Source organism: Octopus bimaculoides, chromosome 10, assembly GCF_001194135.2.
Source record: "Octopus bimaculoides isolate UCB-OBI-ISO-001 chromosome 10, ASM119413v2, whole genome shotgun sequence".
Classification (NCBI taxonomy): Eukaryota; Metazoa; Mollusca; class Cephalopoda; order Octopoda; family Octopodidae; genus Octopus; species Octopus bimaculoides.
Genome location: NC_068990.1, coordinates 8,257,317 through 8,278,618, shown reverse-complemented (window position 1 = coordinate 8,278,618; position 21,302 = coordinate 8,257,317). Strand labels below are relative to the sequence as shown.

Here is a 21,302-nt window from a genome sequence, read left to right as displayed (position 1 = left end):
TATATATATATATATATATAATTTCTTCGAGTCAATTTCTTCGAGTAAGAGGCAGTGCTCCAGCATGGTCGTAGTTAAAGGAGTGAAACTAGTAAAAGAATAAAAGTATATATGTGTGTGTGTGTGTGTGCAGCTAGCTACATATATATATATATATGTGTATGTGTATGAGTGTGCGTGTAGCTAGATACATAGATAGATAAATATGAATATATATGCATGTATATAGGTATATGCACACGTACATACCTACATACAATGATGCATATATCAGTGTGTGTGTGTGTGTGTGTGTATGTGTGCGTGTGTGTCTGTCTGTATCTGTGTGGTTGTCTGTTTCTATGAGTGCATGAGTGCATGAGTGTATGTTTGTATGTATGTTTAAGTGTATCAACGCAGATATAGCGAGCTTTTTTGGATCTACATTCATTTCTAAATATACAAGCATATTGAAGAATGCGTATCATGCCTATAACTGCAAATGTCTAAACATAATTTACCATGTACTGAAATTACTATTAATAATGAAGGGGCTGTGAAACGACTGTAATCCTAAGAATGAGGCGTAGTTAAATAAATATATTTATCTCTCGTACCTCCTAGCTTTTTATGGTTTATATATAGTTTATGTACTTTTCCTGAAACACCTTCATCGATCGGATCTACTGGATTGTAGCTACTCCCCATCATACCGCTCTGCTTTGGATTACTCTGTTGTCTCCTAAGTAAGTCCACGGCAGGATCTTTCTGTGATACCTACACATTTATATGAATCCATAAATTACACTATAAATTTATTATATGCATATATGTATGTGTGTATGTATGTATATCATTATTCAGTTTCATTTCAAGATTTCTTGACAATAGAGAAAGAGCCGGTTTCTAACCTAGATCCAAGGCTCCTTCATTGGAATTGCTACATCAACAAGAGTATTTTTGTTTGTATGTATATATATATATGTATGTATGTATGTATGTGTGCATGCATGTAAGTATGTATGTACGTATATATGTATATGTACAGATTTATATGTTTTATTTTACGTATATATTTTCATGCGTATAGTTGCATAATTAGACACGCTCATAAATATTTAAATGATGTAAAGTTTTACAGATTTTTACAGTTCCAGTGATGGATTGGATCTGTAGTCTTCGAATTAGCTTTTTCCTTACTGGTTTTTAGAAGCTTAACTTCTCATGATTTAATATTTAGGCAATGTGTTACATATCCCTAGGCCACAACAATTGCAGGTATAAACCTGAACTTGTAATCTGGATAGAGTTACCCCAGACGTCTCAATAGTTCAGCGTAAGTATTCTCTTTGTATTCTTTATGTTAACAACTGCTGGGCAGCTAATTTCCACAACTATACACAATTTCTCTTCTCTATCCAAAACATTGTATCATGCATGTTGCGCTTACATATTATTGAAGTATTCATTGGGACATTCCACCAGTACTCCTCATTATTATGAGCGGCTATGACTTCTACCATACTGTTGATTCTAATTTCTTCGTCCTCGGGAATGGATTTCATTATAGTGAGTCCTCGCTACAACATCGTGTTTCATCGGTAGATAATACCGTGATGTCATTTTCGGACAACTGCTTATGATGTAGGTGATATCCACAAAGTCTGTGTCGCTTGTCACATTTTACTGTTTTTCCTGCTCCTTAATCCCTTTTGTGCATGAGGTATTTCGTTGATATGTCCTATTCCTGGATTGCTTTGATGATTAATGTTACTATCATCTCTGATCTTTCCACTAACATACCCATGCATAGTCTTCTGCTCATATACGCTCATCCTTTCATCTGATGATACGTTGTAGTAAAGCATGCGACTTCTTTGGGAATATATTTAAGGTTTCAGACAAAGAGCTGTCTTCCAAGTTTTATGATGTTATCAGCCTCATGTATGTAAACTTGATTAAAGGATGCACTTCAACACTTGGTGCTTCAAATATGTTGCCGAAGGGTTATAATTTGACATTAAAAGACATTTTGGATTGACGTTAAGCCTCTGTCGCCTTTTTTCCATTGTAGGTAAGGGCTGTCTACGTCCCTGTTTATGTAGAAGTTGTGTGTGCTTGTTAGTATTTTCCGGGTTTTCACATCAATACATGTTTGTATGTATGCATGTATTATGTATGTATGTATGTATGTATGTATGTATGTATGTATCTTTTGCGTCGAGCTGTATATAAGTTTTCCGTCAGACAATTCAAGCCGGTCACTAACAAAGCTACAAGACATTTTAAGTTAGTTGAGTTCCCAGTGTTAGTAAATATGTGGTGGAGTTAGTGTGTTTGTTGAACTGTCGATAATACAACCAGGTATGTGCATCTATTTACTTACGAATCTCAAATGGAGAATTTTTGGAATGTGTTAAAATTCTTCACTGTGCCACTAATATATTGTACTTGGAAATTCTGAGTCTTTAAAGGTTTATGTTTGTACATACACTAATGCTCTTATGATGTTAGGTAGAAATACAGTATGTTCGGCAATAATTCGCCATAAATGTTCTCTTTTTCCTTACAGTCACATCTGTTGGGCAGTTGACTTCTGCAACAGTTGATAACTTTCTTTCTCCGTCGACATAACAATATCACGTCTGTAAGGTTTGCACCGAATTGGTGTTTTTAATGTGGTGTTCCACCAGTATTCGTTGTTTTTAAAAGTGTGAATACTTGCTGGTTTTGACATGCTTTTGATTGATATCTTAGAACCGTGCTTCATGAGAATAGCATTGTAAATATTCTTTGTAGCTATATCATGCTGTTAGTATCTACATTTTGTGATAGCTGCTAATGATGTGGGTGATATGTATGCATGTATGTATGTATGTTTGTATGTATGTATGTGTGTGTTTGTATGTATATACGTATTATGTATGTAAGAGAGAGGAAGCAAGAGACTAATAGGCTGTGTTGGGTAGAATTAATATAATATATCTTTCTGATTCTCAACAATGATATAATCTGCTCTATGCTGCTAATGGCGCCTAATGACGAATTTGAAACAATCGTTTATTAAAGTGAAAATTGTTACAGATTATAGACTGCGATTACATAATAATTAAACCTTCTCCATCCCAAAGGCTTCGTCTACAATTATCGGTGAAAGCTATAAACACTAACATTAGTTGAAATTATTATAATCTATTGTTCAACCATCTAAAGATCAAACATTTAGACAACTCTCTTGGTCAATCCTACAATATAAACACTTAGATCGCTAAGCACGTTGGTGCTAATTCTTTCCCCAGAATTGATCTTACTTTATATCCTTCAGTAACAGCGGTCTTATTCCCCCAGAATTCATCTCTGTTGTCATGACCATATTTGTCAGTTGCTTTCAGATTTCAGAAGTTATATTCTCTCTGCCGTCACTCATTTGAGTTTCAATTATAGATCTTCTCATTTCACATATGCTATGTCCATTATCCATAGCCACATTTAGAAACACAAATTTGAACATCAATTCTTTACATGTGGCCTCTCCTATTCAGTCATAGAAGCTGTCACCACTGATTTCAATCTGGCAGCAAAACTACCGCATTGTTGCCTCTTACACAAACACTCCCACGGATCAATTTCCATTTCTCTTACTTCGCACCCGATCTTCACTTCCTGTACCAGTCACTTTACGATTTTCTCCTTTCCCGTTTAAAACTGTCCTGTATTAATTCACACCCTTCCTCTCTTTCTTTTCAAAATTCCAAAAATTATATTCTTTATAACTAAAATGGTTTTCAATCAAGAATGGATATGGCTTTCGAACTATAATTGTATTTGCAAAAGACAGAAGAGATTCAGGAAGTTACAAATGTTTATGTTAATTTAGAAATATTGATTTCAAAGCCAGAACGAGTCCAGCAATTTTGGGAAGGGGTAAGTCGATTATATCGAATCCATTTTTTAGCTGGCACTTATTTTATCGACTCCGGCATGATATAATGCAAGGCCTGTCTCGGCAGAATTTAAACTCAAAAAGTAAACAGGGACGAAATGCCGCTAAGCATTGGTCCCTGCGTGCTAATAATTTTGTCAGATCGCCGCTTTTCTTAATTTAGTAATATTGGTTTTAAATTATGGCACAAGGCTACCTAATTCGGGGAAGCGCAAGTTGAGTACATCGCCTGAAGTCATCAAATCGTACGCATTTTATCGACGCCAGAAGGATGAAAGCAAAGCTGACTTCCACGGAATTTGAATCCAAAGTGTAAAGATGGACGAAATGCCACCGAGCGTTTTATCCGGCGTGCTAACGATTATATTAGGGGAAGACAGTATAAGGCTACGAGCTGGCAGTATCATTAGCACGCCGGAAAAACGCTTAGTGGCATTTAGATTCGTCTTAACGTTCTGGGTTCAAATTCCGCCGAGATCGTCTTTCAATTTTATACTTTCGAGGTCCATAAAATAGGTACCCGTTGAACGCAGGTGTCTATGTAATCGACTAATCTTCTCCCTCGAAATTGCTGGCCTTGTGCAAAAAATTTGATGCAAATATTAAATGACATTTTGTAGATACGGATATATGTACGTATAAACATTGTCTGGCAAAATCTTATTCAGTGATCTCTAAATAGTTGACGATTTAACTCGGTTGTTATACAGCAATTTCTTTTGTTTACGTTCTTCATTCAAAAGTACACTGTTGATTTGTTTCTGATTTTCAACAAAAGATTTTATTAAATAAGCAACTATATAAAGTATCTCCGACAAAATTCGCAACATTTCACCTTGTCAATTATCCTTCAGAAAAAATATGGATAGTTAAAACGTTCCTGGTTACGTTTCTATTCATACGTATGCTCTCAAGTAACAAAAGGTAAGGACATGACAATAATAATAATAGTAAGATACTGATGCAGGTTATTACGTGTTTGAAAATGATATTGTAATATTCGACACTAGCTAAAGGCTAACTAGTTGAAAGTAGCTCTCCGGTTCAGTATTGTGACAATGGCAGGTAACTGTGCTGTTTATATTAGTTTCTACAGCGCCCTATTGCCATTTGTATTATTTATCACTCATGTCTTCGCTTCTGTTTGTTTAATTTTCACCTGTACTCAATTTCTTCAATATTTCTTCATTTTATATTTAGCATTTCATTAATTTTCATAATCTCAAATTGAATAAAGTGTCTTGTATTAATGTCATTGTTACTGACTTTAATAACTTCTCTGCTTCGCTTATAATGCTCATTCATTTCTTTTTATTTTGCTTTTTTAATTTCATCTTGTCATATATTTGGTTTTCTTCCATTAATGTGTTGCTTTTTTTCTGTTTAATCGTTTTGAAAATGCAATGGTATTTTCATGAGCTTCATTGTCATTATTGCTGTAGTTACCTCTGAACGATCACGTTTCAAAGAGCTCTTCTTAGAAGAAATATTCGTTCAGCATTAACTAATGACAACCAGTTGGAGGACGGGGTCTCAGTTTACCAATAATTAAGTTATAATTTGAACTATCTATTAACCGTGACTAGTTATATCAAGAATTTTTAAAGTCAGTCTATTTTTTACGAGATTTAGCGCCTGTGTAAATAAACGCAAAAAGAATTTTAAAGTATTCGTGAAGTATATTTGCCGCCTAAATGTGGTTATCCCTTAAGGGTTGATACTACTGTAGCTTGTAGCCCACAAAAGACATCACCTCCAACTGGCTATTGACACACTTTCTGTGCCCTGTCAGTATTTGCATAGGGAAGTCATCATTCCCATCTCCAGCCTGACGTGATACACACGGACCAGGGTTTCTGGATATTGACCCATCCTCAGTGTGTGACAACTACCGCTTGGCGATAGGAAGTCGTTACCAATGCAAATACATATATCCGTTTTCTAGTGACGAAATTTCACTGATCTCGAAGAAGTGGAAACAAGCAATAATAAATCTCAGAGCGAGGTATGAACAGTAGCTGCACGACATCATGAAGTATATTTGCCACCTAAATGTGGCTAACCCGTAAGGGTTGATGCTACTGTAGCTTGTAGCCCCATGAAGACATCTCTAGCTGGCTATTGACACAGTTTCTGTGCCCTATCAGTATTTTGAAGAAAAAATATGCAGCACTTATCTCACAACTGGTAACACAAATCTAACTAAGGTAGAAATCAGATTTGTTTCGTCTTATATCTTTTACGATAAGACGCCGCTTATACGTGTTATAATCCTCTACAGCACTTTCACAAAGACCACACTTCTTACTTGAACCATGATATCATTTCCCCTTAGTCGCGGATAAATTCAGATTTTGAACTTCTGCCGATATTACCGATAACTTTTTTCCTCTCTTTATTCTTCCGAGAAAACTGAATCCTAGACATTTCTCTTTATAACTGAAATTATTTTTGCTGAGGTTGATCAAGGTGTAACTCCCAAATAGGTTTTCTCTTTTCTCCGGAGAAACTAGTCTCTTGCTCAATTCTTTATTGCCTATGTTCCCCTTTGCTAGTGATGTGTCTATTGAGATATTTTGTTTAAACCATTCATCATTATTTATGGGGAAGCATTTAGACCTACCTATCTTTTCGACACAATGTTTCATATGAAATATCTGCAACAAAGAAATTCGATATGTTTCGAATTTTGTACATAATTTCACTTCTCCTATATACAACAGATGGTTATATGGTAGCTTATTAGCATAGTTTTCCTGTCTTCCCGGTGCAGAAACGTTTCCGCGTCAAAATTAGTATCCATTGTCAGCTTATAGTGAATTCAAACTAAAGAGAACAATTCGAATAGCCTCTCAAACATTTCATCGGCCGGAAAAACAAAAATGTGTTATCGGAACAAAGGAGACTTTGCTGAAACACGAGCGCACAGAAGTCATTCGGTGGGTTTAAGTGATGGATGCGTAGTGCAGTAACACAGATAAAATTCATATTTGGACAGTTAGCACATGACCCATACTCTACAGGCGTTTGATGTATAATGTTTGGCAATAGCATTAGTTCAACGAAACTTGCTGAACATTTCATATCGAACGGCTATACTTCTTAGGAACACCTTAAGTTCCAGAAAATATCCTGACTCTACTACACGTTCAGTCCTCCAAATGCATGAGGAGAAATATAGTTGTGAATTGCTTAAGACACGCCCTGAAGGAATGACAAAAATGACGTGAATTTCATCGCATTCACACAAATCTGACAAAGTATTCTCTTTCTTGTCTTCTTTTTTCTCTTTCTTTGTTACCAGTTCTGAAAAAGTGAAAGCTGATGCAAGATTTCCTCGTACATATTTTCAATGTCCGTGTTTCTGTGTTTCTTTCTTTTATTTTGGCATTTATTTTTCTAATTTTACATTTTGACATGGAGGAAGACACATAATATGTCGAAATATCGTTCAATCCGTTCAATAAACAGAATCAATCTTTATTACAAATCACATCGCGCTATTTTTCTTCTTGAAGTTGATGTTGTTGTTGCTGTTGTTGTTGTTGTTCTTCTTCTTCTTCTTCTTCTTCTTCTTCTTCTTCTTCTTCTTCTTCTTCTTATTATTATTATTATTATTATTTATTAAGTTGTCTTTAAGTCTTTATGTAGCATTTCGAGTGTTGTGCCAAATGCACCATTTAGCAGAGGAGTCCTTGGTATCTCAGTCTTTAACAGTCTCTTCATTTCTTTGGCTACAGTCTGATAGTTCTCGTTTATTCACTTCTTTGGAATCGACTCTGTTATCATAGGGAAATGCAAAGTGTACGATTTTGCTATTTATTTTATTATCTATAATCACATCTGGTCCTCTTGCTTCAATAGTTTGTCAAGTTTTATTGGGACGTCCATAATAACCTGTAATTCTCATATTCTGTCACAGCTTCTGATTTGTTCATACTCACGTAACGTTCCTCTTTTTTCGAAGACACACACTCGCCTAATATCCTGATGCATCTTTTTGTTGTTGTTGTCGTTTTTTTGTCTCCACAGACGTATCTAAGTTTATATTCTTTTGTGATAGCTCACTGCACTCATTCAAGATGTTGCTCATACTTTCGTTTCATCATTATCATCGTAGTCGTCATCATCATCGTCATCATCATCATCATCATCATCATCCTCATCATCATCATCATTACTATTATTATTATTAATATTATTGTTCCTAATTTGCTTTTTGCTATTATTTCTGTAATTCAACTTGGACTGTCATCAGCATTAATAATATTTGTATGAACCGTTGACAGATATCTCCTGTCAAATTTTATTCAGCTGTCACAGATATATGAAGAATTTAATTAGCACTGCTGAACAGCTTATTTCAACTAATTAAAAGGAATCATTAATCTCTTCTCAAATTTCTAACAAAGTAAAGTCTTTGATGATTCCGTTTTGACTTACAGTATTAGCTGCTTCCTTCTAGTATATACTGCATACCGTTCATTTAAAGCATGATATTCGTGGTTATAGTAGAGATCGGGAATTGACGTGTCTAGTGTAGAAGTTTTGGTAGTCGGTCTTAAAGAGCTGGAATAATTTCCGCGGTAGTTATTGGATAATTTTTCTGGATGCTGACATAACTAGATATGTGTTCTCGGAAAATACATTTGCAAAAGTACTGAGGGCCGAATTTTTAAGGTCGTTAAAATTTTTACCTACATGGTGATAGCCTCCTTAACTTATTATTTGTAAATGATAACAAAGTAAGTTCAAGCAAAATTATTTTATGGTCATTGAAATTAGCTGTGGATAATGCGAAAAAGTAATTTGTTTCGAAATAATAGTAGACTTCTATGCTGGTGGATAAGTGTAATTTTACTAAATTACTCCAAGTATTTAATGACTTTTAGCAACTGTTAGTCATCTACACGCATGCCTTCTATAATAACAATTACTAATTAACTCACCTTGAAAATCAAAATTGATCCGTAAATTCGTTTATCGCCCAGAATTTATTGCAGAGCAATGCAATTTTTAAGATGTTGTACGTTAATCTCAAATAATCATCCAATATCTCCTTTGATAACATACGTTATTTGATGATATTGCATGTAATATATGTTCGTCAACATGCTGATAGAAATTGATGGTAGTGGAGTGACACGTTTGTATTTCAAGCGGATTATTTGTAGAGATATTTACCAAAGTATAGAAAATTTCCTAATTTCAACGAGGATGATTCCAATGAATATTCTCTCTTGAAGCAATGAATTCTAAAATATTCGTGAGCATTACCTTCATACAAATGTTTTAAAATTTAGTTAAAATATACATATGTTGTACAAAAACGTTAAATATGAGATCGTGTATAATAAAATAAACATATGATGCTGTTGTACGTTTTGTAATATTGGAATCAGCCGGCAGAAGAACAACAGAATGCACTTAGAAATATATATTAGGTATCAGTCATAGAAATTCTATTCATACAGTCCTGTAAGTTTCCGTGCACTGAAACTGTTTTCAAATCAATAAACCATTCCGGATAATAAAGTTGAATCCAATTTACATCAATTATCTTATCTGACTACTGCATGTAGCTAAACAATCATGAGAGATACTAAACTTGTCGAATTTTATTGTTGAAGCCAAATGCATATTAGGAACACTGAATAAGGGTCATGTACAACGATAATCTGATAATAGAATCGCTTTATGCTGTTATACTGAATAGAAATCTTGATGGTTAAAATTGACTTTGGAGCACTAAAGGTCAACAGAAGATAGCTACTGTGATTTCCAGCACGGGGCAAACCGTCTTTGCAATTGGATTTCTATTGAGAAATATAAATAAAGTATTAGTTGTGGTCCACCCAAATATTGCAGCAAAAGTTCATTCGCCCTCACGAAAATTTTATGAACCTAAATGTCAATGTTCATTGTTCATTAGCTCATTTAATATGCTCGTGTATGTTTTCTGTCTGTGCGAGAAGGCCTGTGCATGGTTGAAGATATACTTTAATCAACTTTGAAAATATTTGATCGAACTAATCACGTATCTTTATTCTATTTTCCAGGTTAATTGAGATAGCTACTATAAGCACTTGATGCATTCTAATGTTAATACAAACGGCAACAATAGGCGAGAGCTTTCAGCCAATAAACGTAAGTACAAGAACCCTTTATATTTTTAATTCCATTTTTGGTTACATGCGTTCATAATATTCAGTGCACATATTCCACAGTCAACTATGATTCGGAACCTTCTATGTATATATATATGTGTGTGTTTGTGTGTGTGTCTCACAATTGCGCCCGAACCCCTGGACGTTAACTGATGAGGAGTTGGTGATATTCTGTGTTTTTTTCCCGTTCATCTGTGCATTTAGTATATGCTTTTCAACTCCACCTTCTGTGTTTTTTTCCGTTCGTTTGTTTATTCCTATACGTGTTTGACTATATATATATATATATACATACATAAATGGAGGTTGTAAAATCCTTATGCAGAGTTTGGCCACCTCCTGTACCTACACCTTAGAATACAGAGTTTCCCCACTTCAATTTTAGTCTATAAGTCTTTAAATATTTTAACTCAGCCATTTTCACCTTTGCTCTTCTATTTCGGATATTTACTCGTAAGCTTGAAATTATAACTTAGATTTACACATAACGAAATCAGACTTCCTAAATCCGATTTTATTGCGTACTTTATCTCTGAATTTTAATATAATAATATACTAACCGGCTACCTTCCTCCGATACAGTCCGGTAGTGTTTGTTTATCGTTTGTTTATTTTTCCACTATTTACTTCGTCTATTACTTTTCTCGTTCGGATAATTACGTGTTAATTTGATATATGTCTCAGATATATTCATATAAAACACTATATCCATATATGTAAGTGCTTATCATCGCCCATTCATTAGAAGACCCCTTATACTATTCATTACTTAAATATCTTTAAAACCAAGACAAAACAATGTACATGTTAATACTACCAATCGGTTAAGATAACAAGCCATGAGAGCCACTGTCTGATACTGAATCAGGGCATTTATTATCATTATTATTATTGTTGTTGTTGCTGTTGTTGTTGTTATTATTATTATTGTCGTTGTTATATGTTTGGCTTTTGCTTTGTATTTGTGCAAGTTGACTCCAAGTCTTATCCAGTGACCACCAGAGACAACGAGTTAGAAGTTCAAGTTGGTGTTATGACTAAGGTTCTATACTTTCGGTTGTGCACAGAGTATTGTTATAGAGAATGTTTGTCAAAACAAGTGAATTAGAAGTTTGTTTTAAAAGTAATTTGATTATATGATGATAGTGTGATGTTAAGATGAGTGTAAAACGTGTTTACTATTATGTACATTTAAAAGTATTTTGACAGATTAAAATGTTTTGGGGATTACATAGACAATATTTTACATAAGATATGAGCAGTTTCTATGAGCAATATCTTTTGGATTGCTTCCATTTTTGTATTTCCTGTTATCTGAGATAGGTATCAATGAACCCCTTTTGCTATCATTCCTAGGGCACCACAGATATTGTCTTAGTCTCGAGATTCCACATTTTGCAATCATCCATGTGAAAGAGATGATTTATATTTTTATCAAGAATATATATAGCCATATTGTACATCATCGAGCAATTTCAGATATTAAAGTTAAAGATGAGAGGAGTGGTAATAGAGAGTCACTTTCGAAAATACCACATGAAATTTTTACACCTCCAGCATTGAAAGTTTCCGTGTCACTATTCAAAGTCATCGAGGTTATCCATGATCTCATACTTACAGATGAGAAGTTTCGCAGAGTAGGAGTTATTTTATAAATTTCCAAACATTTTTCAATCCAGCTATGTGATAGACTATCAAAAACCTCTTTACACTCTATCCAGGCTATAGATAAGTGCTTGTGTGTTTTATGACAATCTTCCAAAATATTATTATTGTTATTATTATTATTATTATTATTATTATTATTGTTATTATTATTATTATTATTATTATTATTATTATTATAAGATATGATGTTAATCAATTACAGCAGTTGATGTAAACCTGTAAAAACCCTACCCTAATTTTTAGGATTTGTACATATAATAGAACAAACTTTTCAATGATTTACTTATGTTGTGTTATTTCACTGATCTACTTACCAAATCATTTCTCCGATTTGCCTATGTTTTATGGGGTCTTGTTATTTTTTTGGTATAAACTTTCTCTATGCAATATACCTGCGGTGCCATGTAGCGTTATTTTCAGCATACTGTCTATATTTATATGCTTTACCTTTTGTTATTTGTTTGTCTACATGTTTTCGAATCATTTACAGTATACATATTTCATGGAAGCTCCAGGTTTTAAGCAGCGTATGCAATTTTTACTCCAGTTACAAATGTTGCATTTATTATGGAATAACAATAGTATATAATTTTGTATCCCTGTATTGAATATGCTCCCAAGTTGCATTACACTCTTACACCTATATACATGGTAAATATAATCTTCCTGTGTCACGTTTTGTGCAGTGTATTCTAAATGAAGTAATTATATTTCTTATTCAGTCTAGTCTGGCTACCTAGTTCATTTAGCATTCAATTCAGAATTTTATAGCTACAACTTATTACTTGTACAGATTATGTAATTATGTAGATTACGTTATTGTTGCCTTTAGGTCTTTTAATTATCTAATGCGTATATAATATTTCTTGCTAACTCCTTTCCGTGCTTTCTGCATGTTGTGCTCTGTTAAATTCATTGATACTTTAGTGGCTGTATTTTTGCGTTTGGTCGAATTCTCTTGTGTTTTAATTAGTACTATGTTAGCGTTCTTAACATTTCTGTATTCGAATTTACATTTGCACATTTTTTTATCCGAATCGCATATTAACTTCTCTAATAAATCCATCTCTGAAAGAGTGTTTCTAGTTATCTGTTACGTTTAATAGATATAGAGGAGGTGGTTGATTTATCCAATCCTAGGGCAGTTTAACAAATTGATTTCATAGGGTTTGTGTCAGACATATATGTCGTGATACACAAAATCCCATGACATAATTCTTTTTTCATAGAGAACGGTTTACCATTTACAAGTCCTTAGCTTATCTATTTAATCTTGACAGGTTCAATGCATCTTATAAAGCTGTCATTTTAGTAACAGCTAACGTATCACAATAAACGTGTGAGAGAATACTGTGGTGAAAATCTTTCTACTAGACATTTCATGTCATGCTAAACTCCCTTTTCTCATACAACACTCTTCGATTATGTCTTCTGGGACCAGAAATTGGTCTTTAGAGAGATACAACCCCTTACATCAATTTTTCTGTTCTCTGGCATATTTGGTTTTTTTTTCTCCAGTTTAATTTTTCTTTTATTATATCTGCCTTTTTTTCTGTCCCTGGGAAATATTTTAGTCAGAATTTCGTGCCATCTCGTATTTATATGTAGCGTCTTCTCTAATTCTGTTGTTATAGCTTCAAGTGATTACTCGTTGATTTTCAAGGTTATTCAACACTCAAAAGAAGGCATAAAACATTCGTGTCAACGTTAGTGATTTCTTCTAACTCATCCTTCTCTCAAACCTTCCCGGTTGCTAAAACAAAAGAAAAAGAAAATGTCTTATTTCGTCTGTTGTTTTTTCTCAATGCATGAGATATATTTGCCCTCTAAACTGCGTTTCTTTGTGTGTATTCTTTATTAATTAATGATATTATTATTATTATTATTATTATTATTATTATTATTATTATTATTATTATTATTATTATTATTATTATTATCATCATCATTATTATTATTATCATTATTATTATTATTATTATTATTATTATAAATTATAATATTTTCCACTGGGTGAAAGAGCAGGGCATGCCATCAAAGTGAGACTGGAGTTAGATACTCAAAGCTCAGTATACACATCATGACTACCCGTCTGATAAGAGTACATCAAGCACATGCATCACGGCTATTTGTGCGAGACATGGATGGTAATAACATATAAAAAAAGAAACAAAGCATGGCCTTGAAGCTGGAGCCCAGTTAGAATGGTTTTCAGGTTGAGTGGTTCATCCCACTTAAAAGGTCGTTGTAGTGATATTTGTTCCAACTTTGGAATAGAACATAAAGGATTTTTAAAAACCGAGGTCGGGCAAATTATCAGACTGAGAAAGTGCATAATCTAGTAATGACAACAAAATGCAATGGTTGTGATGAAGATCATTGGTCATTGCGACTAATTCTGGTTTATGTTTACGTTTTTGGTCGACAAACTGAAAATATTAAAACGCGGACAACACGGAAAGACTTGAGGCTGCAAGGTGTCGGCACGGACATACAGAGTTTAATGATCCTGGAAGATCATAGATATTGAGTGCCGTTATCGGAAGGAATAATATAACAATTGTCGTACAGAACAGAAATCCTACCACGAAAAAGGAAAAAAGAGGTGAAGAACAACAATAACAGATCAGAGATATAACTTCATCGGCTATTTCCAGTAGGTTTAAACTATCGTCATACAGTTATGAGAAGTTGATGTACAATAAACAGCATTTGTATTGATAGTTTACGGTAAATCCAGTGACTCAAGACGGCCCGAGTTTTCCGGACTCTTTCTACTCATTTGAGCATGATGGAAAACAAACTAAACAGAAAAGGCAATATGCAAACGAGTGCAGGGCAAGAATAGTTCAAAACCGTCTAATTATAATTAGTTCAAGTTTTAAATCACAGAAACTAATTCACAATTCCCATATTCTGATGTTCTTCAAAGCATATTTAAGTTTCTGAATACCTATTTTAGCAGACAATTTTATTAGATTGCATAAATTAGTATTGCTATGCTTTGAAGTCATTCTCAAGCAATGCTAAATGAAATTATATTACACAAAAGTTATTTAATTTTCACTATCGTAAATTTAAATGCATACCTTTATTTAGTGATGCATTTATGGTTGTCTACTTAAAGCTTTAGTACTTAAATAGCTTTTAACAATAAATTGCAACTGTTAAACCTAATAATGTATGAATAATTTATAGATTTAACGAAGTATGATGTCCCCGTTTTAAACAGATATTTTGATCTGAATTAATTAATCATTCATATGCCATGTACATTTAAAAGCTTTATGCAAATTCATTAGATTAATTAGAAATAGATTCTAAGTTATTATATTCATAGTTGGATATATATATATATATATATATATATATATATATATATATATCACAATGGATAACGATTATTTTATTGTGCTAGACTTGATTGATTACTAAATCCGGAAAAATCTCAATATGCAAGATTTTAACGAAAACCTGTATTGTAAAACAGAAAGCTGGAAGTTACTATAACTCTCCTACAACCTATAGATCAGACTGAAACGTTGATCTGTCCTGCAAAAGACTACGTGAGTAGTTTGCATGGTGCCATTCACATCTTCAGCGTCACACATTTTCCCCTTTCGTCTTTCTACTACTGTTATTATGGCCTCTATTACTATGGCTTCTATCCGTGGCGCTGGAAGTTGTGCCCGACTTAGGACATTTCATGTGGTACCTAACTGCAAAAGCCTCACCCGTCACAGCAAACCTAGGTAGAAGATATATAGCCTGTTCTTGAAGGCCAGCTCAATAAAGTCAAGTACATCTCTCTCCCTCGCTTTCTCTCTCTGTCACTGTCTGTCTGTCTGTCTGTCTGTCTCTCTCTCTCTCTCTCTCTCTCTCTCTCTCTCCTATCTCTCTCTTTTTGTATATAAACTGCCATCATAATAGAATAAAATACTCAATGACCAGTTGTAAAGAATATAATAGCAAATTTAATCATTACGCGAGTGGTATGGTTGGGTCAACGGACACAGAAACACCCTCAACTAACCAAAAGGAGAATAACACAAGTTCGAGTCAATCCACTGCTAAATCTAAATTACCCCACCAAAACGATGGGCCTAATGTTAATAGATTTCAACTGAAAGACTTCGAATGAGATGACAGAAGTAGCTAAATCGTCTAAATAAGATTACTCATAATGCGAGCAGACTAGGCCACGAGGAAATAGTAGACAAGAATAGTGGTGAATGTAGTAATTCTAAGAAATGGAAAGATAGATCTAAAAGATAGATCAGTATTGTATAGTGCACTAATGTCCCGAAAAAATTATCTACGTTTCAAGAGAAGCGATTCCAGCCATGAAGACGATGCTGGAAATTGTTTAATAACCATTCAGGTAAGTTTACACATTGGACAACAAGGAACTTGGCAAAAGTCAGTTCTCTTACAAGGACCATAGATTTGGAGAGTTCATGCTTAAAGATACAACAGGCCTGTCGTTCAATATTATGGCTCCCAAAGCTTATTCTACGTTGGTTTTGGAATGCCAACGTGATTTAGAGAGAGTACCTCACAAAATATCAAACAATTCAGCAATGCTAGCGACTGAGCCTTCTGCCAGAAAAGAATCATTATGCAACGTATTATAACTGATTTATATATACATAAATATCTGCAAAAAAGAACATAAACCCTCCCCAGATCTATATGCATTATATACAAGGAATACATAAGGCATATGGGCTGTTTCGAATTTGTTACATTGCCAATAGAAAAATTACAGAAATAGATAAATGGTTTCTCCATATTTTGTACACTTTGTATGAATGTTTTCTAACTTGTTTTATAATGCAACAATAAGATTTTCTATTTTCTAAATGTTTGTAAGAATGCAAAATGCATGTATGGTTTTCAATTTTTATGCATACATCTTTTTATAACACCTTAACGACCAATTAAACATATAGTATCACAACTAATCTGCACTAAAATTTACATCAGTTTTAATGTCAGTCATGAGATTCAATTTTTTTTTTCTGCTGCAAAAATTATTACGATCTATTGAGTACTAACCACTAGAATATCTGATAGTCTCTTCAACAGCCTTATTAATTGTTATGAAACTTCTACTGGGATGTTAATGAATTGGTTGTTACCGTTGCATTTTTAATAATTCAATCGGTTCTAGCCTAGCAAGAGTAAGCCTCTACCCTATAACTTCTACATTTTGAATGCTGCAAAGTGGATTCCTCTCACGTGGTGATGTGCGACTGCCGCTGTACTGTAGTTGCTGTTTTACGCTAGTAACCACAATAGTTACTAGTCCTCGGATATCGCTGTACCACTTCCTTCCGGAATAGTAATACATTGACTTCTCTTACAATCACTGTTAACTCCACAAGACACCGACTAGAACTATCGACTCTCAACTCTTCGACTGCTGACCCTCTCTTGACGACGGGCTACTGATCTGCTTATGTCTTCTCCTACCACTTTTTACCGGGAGGGGTGTACAGTGTCACTATACAACATCTCCCTATTTAATTATTTTAAATAAACAATCAATTTCTTTTATTCACTCGACCTGCTCCTTTTTTCATATAATCAATATCGTTTCTTCTTTGGGTCTATTTTTAGGAACTCAGTATTCTTCCTTTCGACTTCTTGCAATGGCGTTGGAACTGGAAAGTATCATATAGACAATCCATTGGTATTTCGACTTCGGCACCTCTGGCTCTATCTGGATGGTCAGCTGGTATGGTCTACGTTTGTGAAGTTCATTCTTCCACAGTTCACTCTTTCAGTGAACTGGAACCGTGAATAAAGTGGAGACCCAGGATGGGTGAATGGCCTGCGCAGTGCCGTCAAGATCTCTGTCTCCTCTCCTGCAGGGGCAATGTCGGTGGCGGGGGGTTCCATCTCGTCCTTCTATAGAGGGTCCTTAGAGAGCGAGTGCAACCCCGACCTGGGGAGAACTCTGGGCTTCAACGAACCTCAGCTTGCCAGCCTGTTTTGGAGAACATTCGGGCCAGGACCTCTGAATAATTACTGGAAATCCCCGGACTGGCAGTGCTATCGAGGGACCCTACCAGTTTCACATAGGCTCTATAGACCGGCCAATTTTCGTCGCCTACTTGTCCGAGACGCGGGCGAAGCAGGGAAATTGTTTTGCATGCATTCGTGCAACGTCCAATGTTATCGGATCTATGGGAACTACACCGAACACCTGTTGTCACATCTAGGAAGAGTACAGATGTCGGCCGAATCTATCAACAAGATAGACTCATCCCCTTCAATTAACCAGGAAGTAAAGTTGTGTACCCTTGTCGTGGTAACAATGGCGAAAGAGGCGATCTGGAAGACGAGAGTGAAAGGAATCGAGACAGGTACCTTCATCACCAGCCGTAGGTTGATGAACTTTTTCCGTTTCCACCTGAAACGGAAAATAAGGCTGGTGCGGAGAGGCCTACCTTCGGATGTATTTGCGAAAAAATGGAAGAAAGTGGAAAGAGCTTGTTGGGAGTGAATGACCCAACCTACAGGAAGACATAAGGGTACGAAAATGTTTCAGTGGTGGTGCGTGAGGTGTGAGACCCAATGGCCCCCACTTATTTTTTCATTTCTAATTTATGCATTGTACATATTTTAATCTAATTTTCAATTCTCAGTTAATTCCCATACGTTTTGCACGTGATTCAGTCACCGCTCCCTCATTCCTTATGTGCTTATATGTCCTTGTTTCTCCCCTCTGTGTTGTTCCTTCATAGCAATAAAAAGAAATTATTCACTTTTTTGGTTCGACCTTTGAACATTATATTACAAACGCGTTCGCTCGTGAAATATAAATATCTTCTAGCAACACTGTACGTTATGGTGTTTGAACGACATAATTTTAGTTTATCCATTTGTTCCCATGTTTTCTAATTTATGATTGTGATGTCACTTCCAGTGTCTAATTGCACACTAATAGTTTCAGTTCTCACATTCACGAATTTTCTATTTGTAGTCACAACTTTTCCTGCTGACAAATTATTTATTTTTTCTTGTTTGTTCCATTTTCCTATCAGTCGAGTTTTGCATTGCCATTTTATATGTCCTATAATCCCGTGATGAAAGCACTTTGCATTTTAATCGGTCAATCTGTTTCCAGGTGTATCGCACCATATGATATATATGGGTGTACAAACCGATATCTTTTCTGTTTTTCCTGCAACACTTTATTTGTCTTCCGACTGTTTTGCACTGGTCTTATGTGAAAACACACTTTCAGCTGAATTTCTTCTGTGTGATGCCTTAATTTTAATATCTTGTTCTACTCTTCCGACAATTTCTGCAACGTCAGTTATTGGTTCATTTCCAGTTTTGCTAGAATTTTCTATCAGATTTCTGTACCCTTTTTATCTGTTAATCCTGTGCAAAGATCAAACACTTGAAAGATTCTGGAGTAAGCATATCCAGCCAAAATCTCTCACATTCTTTGTTGATTCTGCCTGTGTAAGTAGTGAAGTCTTCATCTACGCTCTTTTTTGTGTTTAAACATGTTCATTTAGTATTAAACTGTGAACACTTTTCACTAAATATTTTGCCCAAAATATCAACTGGGGAAATTTATATCGGACGCTTTTTTGACAATATGGAGTTACTATACTTCTCATGCTCTGCTGTCGTTCGTTTTCTTAAAACTAGACGCGTTTTCTTTTCGCCCGTTCAATTTTGTTGTTCTTTTTTCAACATTTGTTGAAATCTTCGACAGTAAGCCTCGAAGGTTAATCCTTTTTCGGGTCATATTTGAATTCGCTTATGGAATTTGCTACATGGTCAGGCGAAAATGTATTCTCTGGTTTGTTTATCAACTTCATTAGTTGTAGCATTTGTTACTGCAATCCTGGTTGTTCTCATTGTTCCTCGAGTTTTGTTATTGCTGTTTTTGCAACTCAACTATCCCAGATAAGAAATCTTCCATATTTTACAATTTTCGTAGGTTTGCACAAGAGTTTTGCTACTTTTCTGTCGAGTTATTTAATTTTCCACTTGAATTAGTTTAAACTCTCCGTTTGAATGTTTTTTTAGACTCCGCGTAAATTTATTTTTCCACTGTCGTATATTAGGATCCACCCAATAGTGTAATGTGTGACTGCCGTTGTACTATAGTTGCTGTTTTACGCTAGGAGCCACAATAGTCACTAGTTATAGGATACCATTGTATCTCTTCGTACCAGAATAGTAATACACCAACTTCTGTTTTGCTATCGCTGATAGCGCCACAAGACACCGACTAGAACTGTCGACTCTCAAGTCTTTGACTCTCGACCTTCTCTGACGACGGGCTACTGATCTATTTATAATAGCTTCTACCACGTTTTTGCCGGGGTGGGGTTATACGGTTTCACTATACAACATTGAAAAAGCGATTTATTTTGTTAATCGGCTCTTTCTTCCTAATTACCTACAGACATCTATAATTGGTTTGAAATATACACATGTATTTCGTTTATTAGGTACTGAAGTCTCTATTGAGTTGTAGATTTTTCGATTTGGTAGAAATATTTATGTCCTTTTAATGAAGACATTTCTTACTGTATATCTTTATTCACATCAGTTTAAAGGCTTAAATTAGAGTTTGTTTTCTAATGGTATGTGTATTTTGCTTAATTATTCCTTAATCTTTATTCACACCACTCACAATCTTTCCAGTTTACTCTAACTTTTATAACTAAGTTCTCCTTAGGGCATTTCTTTAAACTGCAGCTTGCTGGGAGTTTTCTTTCAGAGCAGAATAATGATGAGATCCGTAGACTATGTTAACCTCCGAGTGGAAGATATGGCGTGCCTCCTTTTTTCTATGCGAAGAAAGAATAAAACGACAGACGATTCTGTGCATTTAAACATATTCAATACACTTTATGTGTCTCGTCCGGCACTCCGTCGGTTTCAACTAGTGATGCAGTTGATTCGAATAACGGAACAATCTGCTCGTAAAATTAAAATGTAAGTGGCTGAGTACTCTATAGACACTCGACCACTTAGTGCAGACATCAAGAAGATTCAGCCTGGCACAGAGTATGTCAAGGGTACCCCTTAAATTGTAAGTACAACTCATTTCTCGCAGTTGAGTGGACTGGAGCAGCGGCAAATGAAGAGTCTTGCTTATGGACACAACGCGTCGCTGTGAATGGAAGTTACGATCGTGAGCCGAATAACCAAACCACTAACTCACCAGCGTTCGCGATAATGTATATAAATGTTTGTTAATTAGTTAATAAAATTATCTTGTACGCAAATTATCAATTACATCTGTGCTGTCCTTTGTGTTGGTTATAAATAGCTATTTACTATTGAATAAAGGTGAAATATCTTCTGATGACGGGTGAAAGAAAGGTTAATCATGAGGAGTTAAGCATTCACTATTCTGTGTGTGTATATATACATACATATATATACATACATACATACATACATACATGCACACGTATATATATAACCATATATGTACATACATACATACATACATACATACATATATATATATATATATATATATATATATATATATATATATA

The 21,302-nt window shown here is 34.8% G+C and overlaps 1 protein-coding gene across 3 annotated transcripts in view; it reads left to right on the top strand.

Annotated features, from left to right (window-relative positions):
- Positions 1 to 21,302, top strand: part of LOC106868423 (uncharacterized) — a 269,861-nt gene that overhangs the window by 79,871 nt on the left and 168,688 nt on the right. For all 3 annotated transcript variants that reach the window (XM_014913780.2, XM_014913711.2, XM_014913933.2), the window contains exon 2: positions 9,982 to 10,069. The gene's annotated coding sequence lies outside the window, so the exon portion shown is untranslated. The remainder of the gene's footprint in view (positions 1 to 9,981; positions 10,070 to 21,302) is intronic.